Source organism: Cavia porcellus, unplaced genomic scaffold (genome assembly GCF_034190915.1).
Source record: "Cavia porcellus strain 051 isolate PalLab524CR breed Dunkin Hartley unplaced genomic scaffold, mCavPor4.1 scaffold_28, whole genome shotgun sequence".
NCBI lineage: Eukaryota > Metazoa > Chordata > Mammalia > Rodentia > Caviidae > Cavia > Cavia porcellus.
Window position 1 is genome coordinate 11,288,589 of NW_026947511.1, and position 21,394 is coordinate 11,309,982.

At 42.3% G+C, this 21,394-nt stretch overlaps 1 long non-coding RNA gene across 1 annotated transcript; it reads right to left on the reverse strand.

Annotated features, from left to right (window-relative positions):
- Positions 1-6,047: 6,047 nt before the first annotated feature.
- Positions 6,048-11,600, reverse strand: LOC134473821 (uncharacterized). Its single transcript, XR_010044280.1, has 3 exons — positions 11,342-11,600; positions 10,470-10,689; positions 6,048-6,562 (listed from the first exon to the last, which is right to left on the reverse strand). It is a non-coding gene; the product is annotated as an uncharacterized LOC134473821 (long non-coding RNA).
- Positions 11,601-21,394: the final 9,794 nt, after the last annotated feature.

Genomic DNA, 21,394 nt, shown 5'->3' on the forward strand with positions numbered 1-21,394 from the left:
CTTTTTGCTCTTGTCACTTGTGGTTGCCATGAATGGCTGCCCCTTAGTCTCACCACCTTGACTTAGAACGAGCTGAGTATGGACTGAAATGTCCACAACCTGCGAGCTAAATAAACCTTCCCTTCCTTAATTCTGGGCATCAGATATTTTTGTCTCAGCAATGAAAGAAAAGTAACCAAGACAGGCAGAGATTGAGTACAATACTTTAATAAGTGGAGTAGGTGCCTGTACACTGACATGTACCCAAAGCCAAGAGCACATCATAGAATACAATCCACTTACAAAGAGCTTTCTGCTATAGTGGCTGAACTTTCTGTCTCCCTGAGATACAATGTTCAACACAGAAACACAAAAGCATGAGAAAACACGGCAACATGAAATGTCCTAAATGTTCGGAGCACCTTCAAAGATCTTAAAGATATTGAAGTGGGTGAATTTCAGGACAAAGAACCCAAAAGAATAAATGTCTAAAATATGTGACATAAAAGTCAAAACCAAAGAGGGAACCAATTTCTAAAATGTGCAACAAGTTCAAAGAAGGTGTAAATAAATAAATGATTCAAGTAATAAGGTGACCAATGAGTTTAAATAAGTTATAAATAAAAGGTGAATAATTTAAGAAAGACAGTGAAGGTTATAAGTTAACTTTTAGTTAAACATTAGAGATTATGAAAAGAAATTAAGTAGAAATCATGCAAATGAACAACTCAGTTGAAAGTTTCAACAATAGACATCAGACAAGATGAAATATCAAGACTTGAGGACAAGATTGTTGTAAAAACAAATGATTTGTTCAGGGATATTAAAAAATGAGGGAATAAAAGGATGGCTTAAGAGCTCCTACTTGACTGTAAAAGAACAAGCCTAAAAATATAGGTATTAGCTAAGGTTTACACAAGGAAACTAAGATATAAAGAAATGTGCTCACTGAAATGACTGCAGAATGTTCCAATCCTATGAAATGTAAGAGATACAAAGGTAAAGGAGCCATTTAGAATCATAAATAGACACAAACAGCAATAAGCAAATAATGTAATGACAGAAATAAGTTAATACCTATAAACTATAACTATCAATGTGAATGGATTCAATCCAATACAGCAGAATGGATCAAGAAACAAAATCCAACAGTATGCTGTATACAGAAACGTAAGCAACTTAAAACTAAATTCATACACTAAAAATCAACAAATGGAAAGCAATATTCTATGTAGCAGAAACCCAAAAACAAGTAGCAGTCCTATTTTCAGTCAAAGTGTGTGTCCAGCCAAAACTTATCAAAATAGATGAAGAAAGATGTTATATATTAGTTAACGGAACTATCCAACTGGGAGAGATAATGATGATAAACATATATGCAACAAGCCACAGTGCACTCAACATCATAAAACAAACTCTAATACACATGAAAAAGATAAGACAATAATCAGTACAATTGCTACTGAACCCTCACAAATAGACCAACTAAAATATCAACATAGAAATATTAGAGTTGAACAGAACATTTGAACAAATGGTCTTAATGGATATCTCTAGTGTTCCACCCAACAGAATACACATTCTTTTCATGGTTCTTTCTCCAAAACAGACCACATACTAACTCATAAAGCATTCTTAAGTATATACAAAAGAACTAAAATCTTACCATGCATTTCATCAGATCGTAGTGCAATGAAACTAGAAATCAAAAGCAAAACAAATCACAGAAACTGTGCAAATGTATGGAAATTAACACATTTATGAGTAATAAATGTCTCAGAAAATAATTAAGGAAGAATTAAGACATTTCTTAGAACTAAATGAAAATCCAGTACCACATACCAAAATGTATGAGACACAGTGAAACGAGTTCTACACGGGAAGCTTACAGCTGTAAATGCCCACAACAGAGAAACAGAAGCAACACAAATAAATAACCTGGTAATATATTTCACGGTCCTAGAAAAACAAGAAAGATGAAAATCTAGAGGTTGCACAAAAGCTCAGTTATAAAACTATAGCAGAAATGAATGAAATACAGAATAAAGAATCATGCAAAGAACAACTAAGACTTGGTTCTTTGAAAGGTTAAAAAACTCAGACAGATACTTAGGCAATCTTGCCAAAAAAAAGAAAGAAAGAAAGAAAGAAAGAAAGAAAAGGTCCATATCAGCACAATTAGAAATTAAAAAGTTGAAATCTCATTAAGAAACTGCAAAAATCTAAAAAATTATTGGCAACGAATTCACAAACCTATATACCAAAAAGTCAGAGAACTCAAAAGAAATAGGGAGATTCCTAAATACATATAAATTACTAAAACAGAACCAAGAAGGTATAAAAATCTTAAATAATCCATAACAGGCAATGAAATTTAAGCAGTAATAAAAAACCTACCAAGTAAGAAAAGCTCAGGACCTTACGGATGGACTCCCAAATTCTACAGAACTTCAAGAAAGATCTAACACTAGTGCTGCTCAAACGCTTTAATGAAATCAACAGAGGAGTACTCAAATACTCCTAAAATCATTCTTGGAAGCTAGCATTACCCTGATCCCACAAGAATCCAATCAAAAAAGGAAACTATAAGCCAATCTCCTTAACGAATACAGATGCAAAATTCATCACCAAGCTACTAGCAAACAGAATGTATTACATCATCAAAAAGATGATATATGCAATGAGGTAGGCTATATCCAAGGGGTACAAGGACGGTTTAATGTATACATATCAATAAATGTAATCCATCACATAAACAGAAGCAAGAACAAAAATCACAAGATCATCTCAACAGGTTCAGAAAAACTTTTGACAAAATTCAACACCCATTCATGATTAAAAAAAAAAAAACTGAAGAAAAGAGGTATAGAAGAACTATACTGAGTCTTATACAAACCATTGATGAACTATATCTCACCCTCTACTAAAGCCAAATAAAAACTGATCAAAAGCCTAGGCATATGCCTTTAATATTTGAAACTTCTGAAGGAAAACACAAGGAGATATTTGAACCCACAGATATAGTCAAACACTTTCTGAACAAAACTCCAATAGTGCAGGAAACAATAACAAGAAGCAACAAATATATCTACATAAAATTAAAAAGTTTTTCACACAACCAGGAAAACAACTAACAGTCAAGAGACAGGATGGAAATCTTTGCCAACTACTATTCTCACAGAAGATAACTATCTTGAATGTATAAAGAATTTTAACAACAAAGAATCAGATCACTAATCACCAAGGGGTAAGGAAACTGAACAGATACATTTTAAGAGAAGTTCAAATATCTAGCAGATGGGCCTGGAATTTAGCTCAGTGGCATAAGCGCCTGCCTGGCGAGCTCAAGGTTGTGAGTTCAATCCCTGATACAAAAAAAAAAAAAAAAAAAAAAAAAAAAAAATCCAGCTGGTACAAGAAAAGGCATTCAATATCTTTAGCCATTTACAAAAGGCAAATCAAAACTACATTGATATTCCATATCACCCTACTTACAATTGCTATATTTAGCAACACACAGACAAAAAACCCCAAATATATATATAAATAAATAAATGCTCGTGAAGATGTAGGGGAAAAAGAAAACTTCTGTATCCTGATGGTAATGTAAATTAATGTAGTCAATGTAGAAATCAGCAGGGCAGGTCTTCAAATATCTAAAAAAGCAGCCAACATTTGATCCAGCTATATCACTCCTTGGTATACATCTGAAAGACTTAAAGTCAGCAAACTATAGAAATATCTACATACCCCTGCTTATTGCAGCACAACTGACAGCGCAACCAGACCAAATGAATAACCAACTAACGCATGGATAAAAAAGAAAATTATATATATATTCATATAACACACACACACAATGGAATGTAATTTGTCCATAAGGAAAAACAAAACTGTTTTTTGCAGGAATATGGATGAATCTGGAGACCAACATATTGAGTGAAATAAGCCACACTCAGAAAGATATACTATGTTCTTCTTTTATTAGACGCGAAGAAAGGAAGAAGAGGGAAAAATAAGAGAGACAAAGGTGGATAATACAAGGAGTAGATATGAGCAAAATGCATTTTACACAATGGCGTGAAAAAGAGTGACATTTTTGGGGAGAGTGGGGGCAAAGAGGTGATAGACAGTGAAAGTGATTCAGGAATGACATGCGTATGTACAAATTTGCCAGAATAAAACACTTTAATCTTTATAGCAAATAAAAAAGTTAAAAAACTTTTTACACCTATTTATAATGGCCATTTCAAAATCCTTCCCTACTACTGCCAAAAATATCTACATCTCGGGGTCTGTTGACATTAGCCAGTTTTCTTGTCCATTACTTACTGTTTTTGGTTTTCTACATTATTTTTTATCAAGTGTATGTTGCGAGTGCTCCGTAACTGGACATCTGAATTTTACTGTGTCCCTTTCAGTGATTGTTATAGTTTGTACCTGGATGTTTTCCCAAATCCTCCTGTGATTATAGGTGGGGGTTTGAAGGTGGGTAGATTAGGGCCCGTGAATGTGAATTAAGGATGTGGATAATGGAAGCCCCGCCCTGGGTATGGGCGGCACCAATCAACAATTTACAGCCTGGGGAGATATAAAAGGAAGGAAAAAGGCGGCCCTGTTTTTGTTGCTCACTCTTTGCCTGCTTGCTGTCTTCCTGCCTGTCACACCTTGGAACATTTCTCCTCTATGATGCTCCTCTGCTTTGTCACCTTACTGTAAAACCACCAACTATGTACTGAAAACTCTACAAACTGTGAGCTGAAATAAATCTTTCCTCCATTAAATTTATGTGCCAGGTATTTTTTCTCAGCAATGAGAAAAGTCACTAAGACAAGGATCATGCACTTTAATTTATCAGCAGGTAATCTGGGGCTGCTCAGCCTTACCATGTTGAATTGTTGTGCCTTTTATTAAAATATGCTTAAAGCAATCTTTTGTACTCTGGCAGAGGGTAGCCCTACTCTCCAGGTGTGGTCTTTCTGGGTTCTCTGCTAAATGAGTGGAATGTCTTAGGAGACCTCTGCTACATTTTCATAATCCCAGTGTCTTCTGGTACCATTTAGACTGAAAGTTAGGGCATCACAAAGCTGACTGGGAAAATAGACATGACTTGTTAAATACACGATCCTGGACACACCACAAAACAGATCACAAAGCCCTGCGTGTGGTATTCTCGGGAGAATTGAAGCAGATTTTCAATAGGATGGCCTGGACCTGACATCAGCTTGAGGTGTGAGGTCCCCGCCCTGCTCTCAGGAGCCAGATGTAGAAGTTCTTGCAGATTTTCTCAAAATTTGGATAGCATAAAAGGACACAAGCAGCATGCTGCTGTCTTCACATCCCACCTTGAGTCCTCCAGAGTCATCCTTCGTCTTCCTCTTTACTCAGCCCAAGCTTGCTCTGCAGATCCAGTTTATCCCTCACTCTTCACTTCTACTGTTCAAATACATGGTGCCACTGCTTTTTGCTCATCTAACTCAATTCTTTGTTCCAGTAAGAAGAACCAGGAATCCAACTCCAGAAGCAGAGATGAGCAACACAAAACCCATAACATTTTGTGAGCCATTTTTAGAAAGAGCTACCAATAACACCATGAAACCTCTGGGGTTTCAGGAAGTTCATGGTCTCTTCCATGAGAACTTTCCAGATCTCATAAAACCTTGTGTTATACACATCTAGCCAGCATTTCCCAGAGAATCACAGGAACCACCATGCACATTTCTGGCAGTTATTTTCTAAGCAGTTTCTTCCTCTGCATTACCCTGGCCAGCACATTCCACCCATTCAGGGCTACCAGATTCTGATCTCAGTGTGGGACACTCAGTGACACTAGGGGTCTCAGTGTGGATTCCACTTCTTCAAACCATAGGTTAGAAAGTGACCCCAGATGAAAACATAAAGTGAATATAAAGCTTATGTCATACATTTCACTATTTCCAAGAATCCAATTGTATGAGTTAGTTTTCTGTCACTATGGCAAAATCTCCAAGATAATTAACTTTATTTTTTCTAATTTTATTTTAAAGAGAATAAAGCCAAACAAAATGAAACAGAATTAAACCAATCAAAGCAAAACAATGAAAATGATACATGACTTCAAAACAAGGTAGTAGGAAGTTCCCAGTGGTCACCTCCTTCCCTTCCTTTTTACACATTTCCTCCCCTTCTACCTTCACAGTGTATACTGTACATTTTGGGTTTCACTTCTTTGGGGTTTTTTTCTCTGTAATTTTAAAGGGAATAAAACAGCAATAAAGAAAACTGGAACAGTGATAAATCATTAGAAAATCTGCAGTAGTTACTACTATATTGCATATTCTTGTCCTCTAAATAGTTGCAAAGTCAATCAAACAACACAGTTCCTCTGAATGAACTGGTTGGTTGCCCCTGGCGGGTGGTGGGGCTGTTGTCCTCTCCACAGCCTGTGCACCCCTGCAGCAAGGCAGGGGTTCCGCTTCCTTCACTGTTCTCCCTGATCCACATTCTGAGTGGCTCACAGGGGGGCTCAGCTTCCTTGCTCCTTCTCCCCAATCATGCTCCAGATGGCTCACAGGCAGGGCTCAGCTTCCATTATGACAACTAACTTTAAAAGAAGAAAGACTATTTTGACTCACAGCTTTGGAAATTGAAGATCCTAATAAATCAGTCTCTGTGTTGGGGTGTGTGGCAAGACCAAATATCAGGGCAGAGGTACATGGTGGAAGAAGCTACCTTCCTCACAGTTAGCAAGCAAAGAGAAGGGAAAAGTAGCTAAGGTCCCACAATTCCCTTTGTAGACATGCTCCAGATGATCCGAGGACTGCCCACTAAGTTCTATGTCTTAAACCTTCCAGTGGAAATCCCCTGCAAACCAAGGCTTTGACACATAAGTTGGATTTGGAGTACATTCCACATCCTATCTTTACCACAGCTGAAAACAGTCTATTCACATTATTTTTGTCTCTTTTTTTATTTTTTACAGCAAGAAGTTGCTGTCTTTGTACCATTACGGATGCAGTTAGAATTTTTTCCCCGTTATTTCCCTGGTAAAACTAATCCCCACATTCTACAGTGTCCATAATCTCATTTGTATACACCTCTGATTTTCCCTTCTAGATCTCAAGCTCTGCAAGTGTAAGCACTAATAAGCAAGGTTGGGAACATAGAAGACATCAATAAATTTACTGTATTTTTTAAAGTAAACGATTAAATTCTTTCTACTTACAGTGTGACATGCTTATTTACAAAAGTAATCTAAGTGTCCCACTTTTATGAAAATCCATTAACTACTTGACAAAATTTAAGAGGGCAACATCAATGTTGGACTATCTAAATTTCCAGAGAACATAGATTTTGCTTTCATTGTAAGAGAATAATGCCCCCAGATTACAGCAAATTTACCAGTATGGTTAAATGAGTTGGGGGAGCTTAGGTTCTGCTCTGGTATTCTGGTATCAGTGACTGAAGGGAGAGCATATGTGCCTTTGATCGGGAGAGATGGCACTGCCCCTGAAACCACTCCTTCCTAACTCTTGAGAACCTCTTCACAACACTTACTAGGAGATTAAAAATGGAAACATCCAGTGAATCTGCCAATAGCAGTTCAGAGCTAAAGACAGACACTGCCCAACTTCTAATACCATATTCACCTCTCCGAATTTGCTAATGAGTTTATTACTGAATAAATAAAAGGACTTGATAAAAGAAGTAAATTAGACCTTACTTTTGAAATTAAGACCTCTGCATGAGATATGCAACCAAGTTATTATCTTTTTTATTTTGACAATACATAAGCATTTGCAAAGTACTTTCATGTGCAGTATCATCTACTAGTTCTCTATTGGGCTTTCACCAGATAATCTCCCTTGGAAAGACAGGAGACAAACTTTGGTAAACTACTCTGCCCAACTCAAACTTAAACAAAATCTAGGGAAGCTAGACAGGTCCACTGGAGAGCAATAAAAGAAAAGAATTAAACCAACCTCAGAAGAGAGGTTAAAGGAATAAGGGTTGTTTCAGAGAGAACCAGGCCTCACCCGGAGGTGACCTCCACCTGGAACCCAGCACCAAGCGTGTGCTGCTGCCAGAGTGAGGACAGCTCACCCAAGCCTCTCTCCCAAGTCAGCGCCATTCAGGAGCTGGAGGGGGAGAGAACAGGCCTCACTGGGAGATGATGCCCGCCTGGAAACCATACCACCGTCATTGTTTTGTTGGGTTGGGTTTTATTCTCTTTTGTTTTGTTTGATGACGTTAAATCTGATGGCATTAGCAGCTACTTGAAAAATAGCAAGCCATTTGGGATTTAGTATTGTCTTATTTTGAAGTCCTTTATTGCATACATGGTTTTGCTTTATTATTTCTATTCTATTCTGCTCTGTTCGATCTTTACTATGTCCGAAGGTATCTGCAGCTACTCTGAAGACAACAAAAGGCTTCATGGTAACTATTACTGGTTTCAGTAGGTTTTGAAGTCCTGTACCACTTATACTGGTTTATTTTGATTGGTTTTATTCTGTTTTATTTTCTTTGGTTTTAGCTTCTTTAAAATAAAAGAATAAGGATTGTTTCAATTTGAAGAGCAGAAGGTTACTATAAATATTGAAGCACTAAAAAATTAGCATACAAGGGTCATGAACTATGAGCCATGAGAACAGAAAAAGAGAAAACTGACAGCTAGAAGAGAAACAAATTTGTGTTAAATCTAAGCAGGAACCTGGAAGAACTTTGGTGTGGAAATATAATGGGAAGAGGGTGTGGGGGTGGGAGCAACCAAAAGGCTCAGAGGGAAACCGGAAGAAAACATGATTAAGACCCTTTATGAATCTTATTGTCTCACCAAGATGAATGTAATTATTATGTATCACAAACATACGCCACTAAAAGCGAATAATCAGATACGGATCTATTTTTAAAAGTATATGTTATGATGTAATAATGTAGATTGAGTTCTTTCATAAATCAGAAAGGTTTTCATTGTCAGCATGTTCCTTTTGCCTTGCTTATCCATAAGTAGAAACCTCCTTATAAGGCCAGGTAGTACCTGGACCTGCAACTTCCGAGTCTGAGCTGCCATATAGTGCATCTGGAAGTTTTTAGAACACCACACCATAAGCATCGGGCAGGATAAGGCAGAAGAGACTTATTCTTACTTCTGCTTTATCAAAATTAACAATATTACAAAGATGTCAGTGAGTTTTACCACACAATTTATGATTTCCAGGCCACTAAACCTGTATTATCTGTATATTTTTATTCATTGAGAGAGATACAGTTATCTCTGTTTTCACACAAAAACATATTCTTACTGAAAAATAGTTGCTAAGATATAATTTGACTGAGGCAATGAAAACATGATTAAGGAGTTCACACAGTAGAGAAAAACATCAAATTCTAATTAAAATCAGGAAAAGGAAAAGAAATGAGACCATTATGGCATCAAGTAGGTCAACACCGGAAAGATGAGACCACTCTTTCATCTTTTATTCAGGTGTTCTGAAATCCAAAAATGTTAGCCATGATACAATTTTAAAGTAGTTTAAAATTTTAAATAAAGTTTCGGTGACAAAACACTTCCTAGGGTTGGTTATAAGGTGTGGAGCTGTGAAAATTTAGATGAAGAGGAACAGCATCAATTTCTAAGAGGTGTGATTGGCCAAGAAGCCTTCGCCTCGGAGGCAGATCTTGAATACTCACCAAAGAATGCCTTGAATATTATAAGGGGTGATAGCTGTGCTGCAGACTTCCAAAGACTTCTAGAGTAATACAAGAATAATCCCAACCGTATTTAGGAACCGGATAGTACTCCATTTGGCTGAACTCCATAATATATATAATTACAGAGAGCTATCAAGATAAGTTGGAAGTAGATATTAAGTCCCTGAAATTACCAATTAGAAGCATTATAAGGGAAACTTCTCAGTAAAGAGATTTCATTTTCATTACTGGCACTCACTAATTTTATTTTTTATTTTTATTTAAAGAAAATAAAACCAAGCAAAATAAAACAGAACAAAGCCAATTAAAACAAACCTGTGTGCGTGACACAGCACTTGAAAACATTATGAAATCAACAATGTTGCCAGCATGCCTTTTGATGTCTTCAAAATAGCTACAGATACCTTCAGACATAGTAAAAATCAAAACAGAACAGAATAGAACCAATAAAAACAAAGCAATGAATGCAATACAGGACTTCAAAACAAGACAATAATAAATCCAAAATGGCTACACAATATATCTTGTTAATCTTCAAAACACTTGCCCATGCATTGGATATAATAAAGTGAAACAAAACATAACAGAATAAAACCCAAACCAACAAAACGATGAAAATGATACAGGATTTCAAAACAAGATGGTTGGGAATTAACAATGGCTACCACCTTTAGAAGGCAATGCCCCATAGATGTTACCCTGCATACTGTTATCCTGAATAGATGATCAGACTACTGGCTTTAGACCTGCAAAGTCAGTGAAACACTAAACACCGCAAGCCTCAAATTGTATTTTACCTCAATAGCTGTCATCACAGCCTGTGTTTCTCTCGATCAGCCTGGTGCCCGTGGAGGGGCTGTGGAAGCTGGCTCTTCTTGTTTCCCAGCCCACACACCAGAAGAGGTTGGCATCTGGCTGTATCCACAGTGGCCTGTGCATGGTGCTCATTCACAAGGAAGGCTTGTTTCTTGGTGACATCTTGCTCTGTTCCCTGAAGTCCATGAGTGTCAGCACTCACTAATTGACAGAGAAAGACTAGAATTTTTTCCTGAGAAGAAACTGGGGCCATGTTCTCACACATCAAGAAAAATGCTTTCATCAAATAATATCTGCCATGGTCACTAAAAGGAGTTCTCAGTGAGATTCTCCAGGCATTTGGCTACTTGGCCTCTGTGTTAGCTAATTTCTTGTCACTGGGACAGAACATCTGACACCCACAACTTAAAAGAAGAAAGGATTAGTTTGGTTCATGATTTTGGAGGGCTCAGTACAGTCAGGGGCTCCAAGGCAGAAACATTATGGTAGAAGGGCTTGCTGGAGGAAAGCAGAGAATGAAGCCAGGAGCCAGCCACAAGAATACACCCCTCGAGGTCATGCCCCAGTGACCTTCTCTTCTGGCAGGCCCACCTCCCAACAGGATATTCAGCTATGAACTTGTCAGGAATGACACCACTAATGAATAGATTGTCCCCATGACCCTATCACCTTCTAAAAGACCCACTTCAAAATATACGTGACTTTGGGGGGACATTGTAGGTTTAAACCATAACAAACACATTTGACATTGTGGTTTAAAAATGAAATATGAGTTCAAGTAGCTCCCATTCTGGAGGAAGTAGAAACAGGAAACTAAAAATGTTTAGTGTAGCATACAAAGTGACCACTGTACCTGAGTACCTTTGGAGAGTCTTTTGGAGCAGAAAGGCCAAAGCTGTGGGAGATGTTTTGGAAGAGAATAGTTCCAGCCTCTGAAATCAGAATCAGACAAGCAGAGTTTTAATAGTCACTGCCACAGAAACATCCTTGACTCCAAATTTAGAGATTAGCATTTCATTTAAATGATGAAAAAGTACACAAGATTTAAATATTTTAATTATGTATGTATATGTATACACATTGTATGTGTATTGATGAGTTTTTAAAAAATAATAGCAGATATATATATAGTGAATTGTATATATATATATATATATATCCCAGTACATGTATATATACCCAATACGATTCCAAAGACAAACTTCAGCCATTAACATTTACAACCCAGGGAGATGTTTTTCCTTTCTCCAATTTCTAGGTACAGCGGATTCTCCACTACACTTCTAAATCTCTGCCCCTGTATTTTGCAGCCTACCACGTGTTTCATTCGAGACTGTGGCCTCCAGGCTGCTGCTTCCCTAACACTATGCTTAAGGTACTTGCCTTGACATAGAAACAAAGTAAAACCTCTCTGCAGCATCCTAGTGAATCCACAGCACACACACACACACACACACACACACACACACACACACACACGCACGCCTCAGCTGCCTCACTGTCTGTGTCACCCTGCTCTCCCGTGTCGGAATTTCTTTTTCAGAAGACACCGAGCCTCCCCTCCTCAACTCCTCTTTATACCATTATAAAATACTGCCCCACTCTGAATCCAGAAAATGTATCAGTCTATTTTTATCAAAAAGAAAAGAGACAAAAGAATTTCACCGCAAACAGAATGCTGATTCTAGGTATCGCTTAAAACAGTACAATTCCATATATATATCCTAACAGAGGAATTCCAGATTTTTAGAATTTTGATAGGTTTGTTTTTTGGGGTTTTGGTTTTTTTTTTTTTTTTTTTCATATTTTCCCCACTACTGTGTGTTTCTTCTCAAGTAAGAAACTCAGCAGAAAACATTTCTCAAGTAAGAAACTCAGCAGAAAACATTTTCATTCTCTTAAAACTTCACTGTGATCACGGGGCGCCCTCTAGGGAGGCAGGGGCGCCCCACAACTCGCCCAGAAGGTCGCGAAGAGTCTGACCGGTGCGCCCCCTGGTGGGCGTTCCTGGGAGCCTCCGGCCCTGCACGGCCAGCGGAAGCCTCCCTGGCAGAAGTCCCCCCTTCCCTGGCAGAGGTCGCCCCTTCCCTGGCAGAGGTCGCCCCTTCCCTGGCAGAGGTCCCCCCTTCCCTGGCAGAGGTCGTCCCTTCCCTGGCAGAGGTCCCCCCTTCCCTGGCAGAGGTCGTCCCTTCCCTGGCAGAGGTCCCCCCTTCCCTGGCAGAGGTCCCCCTTCCCTGGCAGAGGTCCCCCCTTCCCTGGCAGAGGTCCCCCCTTCCCCGGCAGAGGTCGCCCCTTCCCCGGCAGAGGTCCCCCCTTCCCCGGCAGAGGTCCCCCCTTCCCTGGCAGAGGTCGCCCCTTCCCTGGCAGAGGTCCCCCTTCCCTGGCAGAGGTCCCCCCTCCCCTGGCAGAGGTCCCCCCTTCCCTGGCAGAGGTCCCCCCTCCCTGGCAGAGGTCCCCCCTTCCCTGGCAGAGGTCCCCCCTTCCCTGGCAGAGGTCCCCCCTTCCCTGGCAGAGGTCCCCCTTCCCCGGCAGAGGTCCCCCCTTCCCCGGCAGAGGTCCCCCCTTCCCCGGCAGAGGTCCCCCCTTCCCTGGCAGAGGTCCCCCCTTCCCTGGCAGAGGTCCCCCCTCCCTGGCAGAGGTCCCCCCTTCCCTGGCAGAGGTCCCCCTTCCCTGGCAGATGTCCCCCCTTCCCTGGCAGAGGTCCCCCCTTCCCTGGCAGAGGTCCCCCCTTCCCTGACAGAGGTCCCCCCTTCCCTGGCAGAGGTCCCCCCTTCCCTGGCAGAGGCCCCCCCTTCCCCGGCAGAGGTCGCCCCTTCCCCGGCAGAGGTCCCCCCTTCCCCGGCAGAGGTCGCCCCTTCCCCGGCAGAGGTCCCCCCTTCCCTGGCAGAGGTCCCCCCTCCCTGGCAGAGGTCCCCCCTTCCCCGGCAGAGGTCGCCCCTTCCCCGGCAGAGGTCCCCCCTTCCCTGGCAGAGGTCCCCCCTTCCCTGGCAGAGGTCCCCCCTCCCTGGCAGAGGTCCCCCTTCCCTGGCAGAGGTCCCCCCTTCCCTGGCAGAGGTCCCCCCTTCCCTGGCAGAGGTCGCCCCTTCCCTGGCAGAGGTCCCCCCTTCCCTGGCAGAGGTCCCCCCTTCCCTGGCAGAGGTCGCCCCTTCCCTGGCAGAGGTCCCCCCTTCCCTGGCAGAGGTCGCCCCTTCCCTGGCAGAGGTCGCCCCTTCCCTGGCAGAGGTCCCCCCTTCCCTGGCAGAGGTTCCCCCTTCCCTGGCAGAGGTCCCCCCTTCCCTGGCAGAGGTCGCCCCTTCCCTGGCAGAGGTCCCCCCTTCCCTGGCAGAGGTCGCCCCTTCCCTGGCAGAGGTCGCCCCTTCCCTGGCAGAGGTCCCCCCTTCCCTGGCAGAGGTCCCCCCTTCCCTGGCAGAGGTCCCCCCTCCCTGGCAGAGGTCCCCCCTTCCCTGGCAGAGGTCCCCCTTCCCTGGCAGAGGTCCCCCCTCCCTGGCAGAGGTCCCCCTTCCCTGGCAGAGGTCCCCCCTTCCCTGGCAGAGGTCCCCCTTCCCTGGCAGAGGTCCCCCTTCCCTGGCAGGGGTCCCCCCTCCCTGGCAGAGGTCCCCCCTTCCCTGGCAGAGGTCCCCCCTTCCCTGGCAGAGGTCGCCCCTTCCCTGGCAGAGGTCCCCCCTTCCCCGGCAGAGGTCCCCCCTTCCCCGGCAGAGGTCCCCCCTTCCCCGGCAGAGGTCCCCCTTCCCCGGCAGAGGTCCCCCTTCCCCGGCAGAGGTCCCCCTTCCCCGGCAGAGGTCCCCCCTCCCTGGCAGAGGTCCCCCCTCCCTGGCAGAGGTCCCCCCTTCCCTGGCAGAGGTCCCCCCTTCCCTGGCAGAGGCCCCCCTTCCCTGACAGAGGTCCCCCCTTCCCTGGCAGAGGTCCCCCTTCCCTGGCAGAGGTCCCCCTTCCCTGGCAGAGGTCCCCCCTTCCCTGGCAGAGGTCCCCCCTTCCCTGGCAGAGGCCCCCCTTCCCTGGCAGAGGTCCCCCCTTCCCTGGCAGAGGTCCCCCCTTCCCTGGCAGAGGTCGCCCCTTCCCTGGCAGAGGTCCCCCCTTCCCTGGCAGAGGTCGCCCCTTCCCTGGCAGAGGTCCCCGCAGGGCCCCAGCTGAATGCAGGCAGTGGCGGCTCCTGAGCCCCATCCATCGCTGCAGCCCTGCAGTCCTGAAGAGGCCGCGCCCGCTGTGGCAGGACTTGTCTCCTGGGGCTGCGGCCTGAAGGCTGCAGGGAAAGACGCTGGGCCCAGAGCGCGAAGAAGCCCAAGAAGCCGAGGATGCAGCTTCTGACCCTCGCTGTGGCCTCAGGTGTGACAGTGTCCCCTGCCATCGGCAGGGCTGTTTCATTCTTGCGACAAGGCAGCTTGCCTACTTGGGGATACAGGTTTTTAGCATCACCTTTCAGTTTGCTTCCTAACTCTTCGAGATCGGAGTCTCCGCTGTCCCCCAAAGTACAGGGCGCCCCTAGGGGTCTCCTTGGCAGCTGCGCTGGCAGGGAGGAGAGCGACCCTCCCTGGGGCCTCAGGGCCAGGAAATCAGGCTCTGGGGAGCTGCAGGCAGCCCCAGGCCACCACCCAAGTACTTCCCTCCTGGCGCTGCTGCTGGAAGCCAGGGAGTACTCTGTTCTGCTCCTGCTTCGCTTCCCTAAAGTCTAAAATCTTTTCCAAGTGGGACAGAGACCAAGAGGTGCAGGGCGGGAGAGGGAAATGGAAGTATAAAGAATTTAAATATCTTAAGTACATGTGCCAACTTGTGATGAATGCCTACTTAATTACCACAGACACACACTAACAAAACATTTCAATGAAAAAATAAGAAGACAGGCCTCAAATTCAATTTCTTGTCCTGTACCTACTCCCTGCTGGAAGGAGTGTACCTACTATTGCCAGGACAAGTCCTAAACCTTCTGGCCTCTGAGTCCCTGGCTATCCCCAGGCCCACCCTTCCCTTGCAACTAGCACACTGAGGCTGCCCTAGGCTGTCCTTGGGCAACAGCATTCAAATACTTTTTTTTCTCGTACTGGAAATTGAACACAGGGTCTTCATCCTGAGCTACACTCTCAGCCCTCTTCGTTTTAAAATTTTGAGACAAGGTCTTTCTGGTTGCTAAATTGCCCAGGATGGAGCCCTTTGTGGTGGCACATGCCTGTGATCTCCAACACTCAGGAGGCTGAGAGAAGAATCACTGCAAGTTCTAGGCCAGGCTGGTCTACACAGTGAGTTCAAGGCCAGCCTGGAACACCAAGCGAGACTCCATCTCAAGAAACATAAACAATAATAAGCAAATAAATTGCTCAGGCTAAGCAACTCTTTATCCTCCTGCCTTAGCCTTCTGGAGTGCTGGTGTTGTAGAATTCAAGAGACTGAAGAGACCACGGATGAAACAGGAGAATGTATTTGCTTTGAGGTGAACATCAGCCCAGCAGACTTGTATCCAAAATGGCTGAGCACCAAACCAAGGAAAACTTCCCTGTGTATACACACTTTGCAAAGGAGGTTGGTGTTTGCAAAGAACTTGTGTGGGGGCAGGAGAAGAACAAAGGTGGTCTGTCAAGCTGTAACAGTTCTGTATCCTGGCAGTCTTGCCCCGGTATAATAGGATGCTGTGGGAATAGGAGGTTATAAAATTTTCCTTACAGGGATAAAACTACAACTACAGGGAGGGTACATTTTGGGAAATGACTTTTTCTTTTTAAGTCCTGCTTCACTAGGATTACAGGTGTACACCACGGGTGCCTACCACGCTTCTTAAGTAAAGGCTGCCTCCCATCGATCCACATCTGGTGCCTGGATGGTGGCCTATAGGTGCTTTCAAAGACACCCCAGACATATTCTGCCCAATGATGCCTTCTCTGAGGTTCCTCACTTAGTTACTTTTTACTGGTTGCTGAGACAAAATACTTGAAGCCCAAGTTGGGAAAGGAAAGATTTATTTTTACAGTTTTTGGAGGTTTCAGTCCACACTCAGTTGGCTCCAAGGCAGGCAGGAATGGCTGGGCCACAGTTCATGGCGGCTGCAAACAGCAAGCAGGAACCAGAAAAGAGAGAAAGACACACCTTCTTCCTGCCATTACATTACATCCTGGCTCCACCCCTTTGTGGCTGTAGCACTGACACCATCAAGCCAAGCACTAGGCAATGAACCATCACAAAGGCACAATGCAAACTCATGAGGCCACAGACATAAACCATGACACTCACCCAATGGCCTTTGAGTCCTTAAATAACCTCCCTTTAGTAAGTCTCTACAGGAATTGCTGTACATCCTCAAAACTAAGAGCCTACTTCCTGTGCCCATTTTTACCAGCTGATCATGAGCTAGTAACTATGATATAAGCTTTGTCCTGAAAACTGCAACATAGGATACAGGAGATACAGGAAGTGAATGACCCAAATGCCAAAGTGTCACATCTCAGCACACTTACACTCTTGAAGTTTTCCAAGGTCCCCAGACAGTATCTGGCATCTTCTGGCTGGGCAGTGCCTTCACACAGGGCGTGGCAGACCAAGTCAAGGAATGCCAAATGATCTGTGGGCCCATCCAGGACCCTCTGCTGAGCCCTGGTTCCAGAAGGGCAGCCTAGTGAATAAATCCTTCCCTCTGGCCAGATCTGGATTTATTTGTAAGATATCATGACAATTTACTGCTAGAATACTCACTGAGAAAAATTCATGTTTCTGTGGTCGAGGACCCATAAAATGGGATTTGCATATCCTAAGAGTGACCCTGCTTGATGGACAAGTGCTGTTATGAATGCCATATTATACATGAGAAAACCGAGGTTTAATGGAAAATTTAAAACCTCCAACAAAGTCCTTCTGGGAGCTGATATTTTAAAGTCATCTTTGAGCTGAGATCCCAAACTGTTGGCTATCACATTACATTGCCTTCCATGGTGTCTTTTCTTGCTTAATTTCAATGTATATTTTTCATCGATATTCGTGTGGTCTGAGCTGATATGTTGAAACCTAGAAATTCTCCCACTCTGTGTAGCCCAGTGCAGTCCACAGGGAAGCTCAGCATCTACAGGACTGGAGCGAAAGGGTGAAAGGAATCATGCACAGTTAAAATCAACCTGAAACAGTCCCTGATCTCCAGAACTCGCAGCTACTCCACTTGAGAGACGCTGAAAACTCCCAGATACTGGAAATCAACTAATTCATAGGTCTGAAATGGATGATAGATCCAAGTGGGGAGAGCAGAAGCACAAAGACTCAGGTTTCCAGGAGACTCATTATTTTGGCCCATTATCTTCGTTTAAGAACTAAGAAGGAGTCGGAGTTTAATCTAACTCTGTCTTCATCACTGTGCTCTTCTAAGCTTCAGAGAAGAGGGAGCAGGACCAAAGCCACCGTGGCACTGCAGATGAAGCTTTGGCCCTATGATTGCAAGTCTGATAAGAATAGAAGAAGATGACGCCCTAAAGGGGTTCTGACACTTAAGATTTATCTTTAATTTGAGTTTATTGCTCATGTCTAGGCAAAGTAATTTATGTTCATTGATAATGCAACAAGTGTCAGGTTCTTCTCACTGATTTCTCAAAGTGAGCAAATAGTTTTTCAGTGAGCTCCAGTAAAGACAGGCACGCCATAAGGTGACAAGTTTGTAACCAAGTTTAAACTAAGTTCCTTAAGTCAATCTAGTCTAGAAACAAAGTCAAGGTCACCATAAAAGAGCAGATAACAGAAACAAAACTCTTTCACTGGCTCCACTTTCTACACACAGTAGCAGATCTTACCCCATCTTGCCACCTTCCTCCCAAATGCTTCTGAGAGGTCCAGGAAGTTCCTGCAGGACGTCTCCTCCAAATTCGTCACGGTCTAACTCCAGCCGAGAACCATCCTCCTGCAGCTGCTCTGTGCTGTCTACTGCTCTGATCCTTGGCAAGGCAGCTTTGCTCCCAGTGGACCGGCGTGGAGGGTTTGCATTAACCTCACAGGCAGCTGAGCTACTACATAAACTGCAGGGGCAGAAGACCTTTTGTCTCCACCACTCAAAATTCTAAAGCAAATTCCTAAGAACACTAGGGAAGAAATACAAAATACTTACAAAGCCTTCCCTCTCTTTCCACACTGCTCATTTTTTCTTATTTTAAAGAGAATTTTAAAAAATTAAAATGATACAGAATTTCAGAACATGATAGGAAATTAACCATGGTTGTTATATTGCATATTGCTGTCCTCAAAATATTTGATAAGATTAACAAATATAAGCATGCAAAATTGATGAAACAATACAAGTACTAACTGTTCCGTTCAATGAACTCATCAAATTAGTAATGCAGTTATCTCAGCTATCTTGTGTTTGTGCATATAATATATATATTGGTTCCTTTCCTTCTTTTCTCTTTTCCCCTTTCCCAGTTGTTCTTTCCTTTTAAATAGTTTCTTTCCCTTTAACAATATCTATTGTGCCTTTTGGATGTTTTTTACTCATTCAGTTACTAATACTAGGGAGACAATATGATGTGTACACATGCAAGTCTGATTTATTTCACTTAAGAGAGAGGTCTCAAGTTGCATCCATTTACTTATAAGCTGAGATTTTATCTTTCTTTATAACTGAATAGTATTCCATTGCATAAAAATACCACATCTTTTATACCCATTCCTTAGTTGAAAGCCTTTTGGGCTTTTTCTAAGATTTAGCTATTACAGATTGTGCTGCTATGAATATGGGTGCACATATTTCACTATGGTATGATGTTTTCAATGCTTCTGGAAACATACCCAGAAGAGGAACAGCTGGGTCAAATAGAACCTGTAATTTTAGCTTTTGAGAAATCGCCACTGATTTCCATGGTGGTTGCACCGGTATACTCTCCCACCAGTAGTGGAGAAGGCTTCCTTTTCCCCACAGTCCCTCCAGCATATTGGTTGATGGTAGTCATTCTCTCTGGCTGAGATGGAATCTCAGTGTGGTCTATTTACATCTGTTGAATGATCAGTGATGTGAACATTTTTTCATATATTTATTTTCTGTTTGTATTTCTTCTTTTGAAAAGTAGGTATTCATCTCATATGCCCATGTTAAACTGGGTCTTTTAATTTGGGGCACATGACTTTTTAAAATTCTTTACGTGTTCTACATAGAAGTCCTTTGTCTGAGGGACAGTTGGTAAAACTTTTTTCCCAATTTATGGTGATTTCTTTTGATGTGCAAAAGCTTTTTTTAATAAGATGAGATCCAAGTTGTTGATTCTTGGAAGTATTTACAATGCTTAGTTTTTATTCAAGAAGTCTTCAACATTTCTACCTACTTTTTCTTCCAGTAGGTTTCCTGTTTCTCTTTTAATACTCACATCCTTGATCCACTGACTTTAACTTAGGACGTGGTGATAGGTATGGGTCTAGCTTTAGTCCTTATCATATGGAAAGCCAGTGTTTCCAACACCATTTATTTAAGAGGCTATCTATATTCCAGTGAACATTTGGACACTTGGTCAAAATGAAGTGGCTGAGTGTGTTTGCATTTGAGTCCACATCTTCATTCTGTTCCATTGATCCACAAGTCTGTTTTTATTCCAGTACCATGCTGATTTTATCACAGAAGCTTGTAGTATAATTTCAAGACTGGGATGGTGAGGCCTCCTACCTTGCCATTGTTGCCCAGACTTGGCTTGCCTATAAGTCTCTTCTGGTTCCAGATTAATTTTAGGAATATTTTCTCTAGATCTGTGAGGTATGCTAGTATTATTTTGATCGGGATTGCATGAAATCTGTATAAGAGTTTTAGGAGTATGGCCATTTTCATGATATTGTTTCTTGCTATCCATGAGCAAGGAATAACTTTCCATTTCCTGAGATCTCTTCAATTTGTTTTTTTCAGACGTCTGTAATTTTCATTGTACAGATTTTTATTTCCTTTATTACACTGATTCCTAAGTGTTTCATTCTTTGAATATTACTGTGAAGGGTATGGTATCACTAATTCCTCTCTCAGTGCGTTTGTCATTTGTGGACAGATATGCTATTTATTTTTGAGGGTTGACTTTGTATCTAGTTACACAATTAAATTTGGTTATTGAAACTAGAAGTTTTTTGGTAGAGTTTTGGGGGTCTTCTATGTAGGGTATTAACGTAGTTTCCCAATAATTGTAATTTTACTTCGCCTTTTCCTATACTTGTTTCTATTATTTCTCCCTCTTGTCTAATTGCTCAAGCTAATGTTTTCAGAGCTATATTGTACAGAAGTGGTGATAGATTGAAAGCTTTGAGATTTGCCCATTTAGCGTTAACGTTAGCTCTTAGTGTGTCATAGAAGGTTTATCAGATTACAATATAGACCGTTTATTCTGATTTTATATAGGGTTTTTTATCATGAATAAATGTCAAACTATATCAAAAAAATTTTCTGCATCTATTGAGATGATCATATGATTCTTATCTTTTGCTCTATTGATATGGTGTACTATGTTTATTGATTTGCATGCATTGAACCATTCTTGCATTCCTGGAGTGAATTCCACTTCCTCATGGTATATTTTCATGCATTCTATTTGCCAGTATTGTGTTGAGGACTTTGGCATGCATGTTAAATAGGGTGATTGCCCTGTGGTTATCTTTTTTGGTTGGGTCTTTCTCTGGTTTTGTTATTAGGGTAATACTTGCTTCCAGGAATGAGATAGGGAGATTTGTTTCTCTTTCAATTTCGCTGAAGGGTTTGAGGAGTGTTGGCATTAAGTCTTCCTTAAATTGCTTGCAGAACTCAGCAGTGAATCCATCAGGACCTGAGTTTTTCTTTATTGGTATATTTCAAATTATGTTTTCAGTTTCATTAACTGATATTGGTTTATTCAGAATTCTTATATCTTCTTGATCCATTTCTGGTAGGTAATTCATGTTTCTAGGAATCTGCCCATTTTTTGTGTTTTCTATGCTATGCAAGTAA